The sequence below is a fragment of the Oryzias melastigma genome, linkage group LG7 (genome assembly GCF_002922805.2).
Source record: "Oryzias melastigma strain HK-1 linkage group LG7, ASM292280v2, whole genome shotgun sequence".
Taxonomy (NCBI): domain Eukaryota; kingdom Metazoa; phylum Chordata; class Actinopteri; order Beloniformes; family Adrianichthyidae; genus Oryzias; species Oryzias melastigma.
Window position 1 is genome coordinate 28,826,371 of NC_050518.1, and position 1,488 is coordinate 28,827,858.

The window sequence follows — 1,488 nt, forward strand, 5'->3', positions numbered from 1 at the left end:
GATTGAGGCCCTGAGACAGACTGGCGACCTGTCCAGGGTGTACCCCGCCTTCGCCCATCAGTAGCCGGGATAGGCTCCAGCACCCCCGGAAGGGACAAAGCGGTCAAGAAAATAGATGGATGGAAAAATAATAAAGAAAATGTTTGATTACTTTGACAGTTTTATGTGAGGATATTTATTTAAAGTATATATGTATATAAAATTTATATTTAGAGCTTGTTTAATCATCGATTAGTCAATGTAAAACTAAAAAAAAGTATCTAAAGTAAAAAAAAATGTCATAAAGCATCGAAGCTACATTTGTTTTAATGTTATCATAAACAGACAATAAAAAATACATCCTAACTGTTTAATCTCTGCTTCTTCCAGGGTTCCTCAGGGTTCTGTCCTCAGCCCCTTTCACATCTCTAAGCTCTTTCATTTGTTTAGGCAACTTCACCACCATTTCATGATCTTCACTGATCATCATCATCATCATCATCCTCTGTGACGGCTTAACCTGACTGGATCAAATGAACTGAAGGTTTGCTCTGTGCAGCATCAGCTTTGTGCTTGCATGACCTGTTTCCTCGCTTATCTTAAACTTGTACTAGCTTTATTCCTTTGAAAATTTGTATGAGTAGAAAAAAGCAAAGTATCAAGTGAATTCCTTTACAGTTTCATCCAGTGATAGACAAAGACATAACTGAATGGTACACCATTACAAAAGAGGGGAATCTATTTAGCTTTAAGGAATTTTAAAAATACAAATCAAGACTGGCAAATCAAGATTTGCTTAGGTACCTACAAATTTAGCATTTTTTTTTACAAAGGAAAATAAATCTAATCTAAAACAAGAAAGATACAGGATAACCAAAGTAATATCAGATGTTTAAAAACACAGCAAAACAAGGGTCATTTCAACATTGTACCATTCTTTTACTGAAAATAGGAAAAGTTAATCACTCTCTTAAAATGAAATGGGAACCTGATCCTGAAATTACAGAAGAAGACCGGTTTAAACTGTGTCTCTGACAGTGCTCTTCTATACCAGCCCTCAAATATGGAAGGGATTTGCATGATTTTATAATGCCACAAAAAAAAAGTAAACAACTAAAAATTCCACAATCTTCTTGGAGACAATGAGGGAGTCAGGAAGGGGATCATACACATATATTTTGGTCATGTCCTAGAAGACAACCTTTCTGAAATTTATTTATTTATTTTATTTATTTCTTCATTTATTTGACAGGGACATTGCATATTAAAAAGCATTCCTGCCAATGCACCAAAGTTAGCTTGAGAGCCATTTTTCATCTGCTGTCCCTGAACTGATGATAGAATTGTCTCACTATAAAGTGTGAATGATGTTAAAACTGTTCACCTGCCAAATGAGTTTAAACTCTGTATCTAGGGGATTACAAAAATGGGAAAAATGGTTCCAAATATGTGGAAACCCACTAAAATTTCCAGAGGATTTTAAAGATTTGTAGTAACACTCCCAAAAAA

General features: G+C 34.8%; 1 protein-coding gene across 1 annotated transcript in view; it reads right to left on the reverse strand.

The window, feature by feature from the left end:
* The window catches only part of si:ch211-220i18.4 (SRSF protein kinase 3), a 39,754-nt gene that overhangs the window by 10,182 nt on the left and 28,084 nt on the right, over nt 1–1,488 (reverse strand). The window lies entirely within an intron of this gene.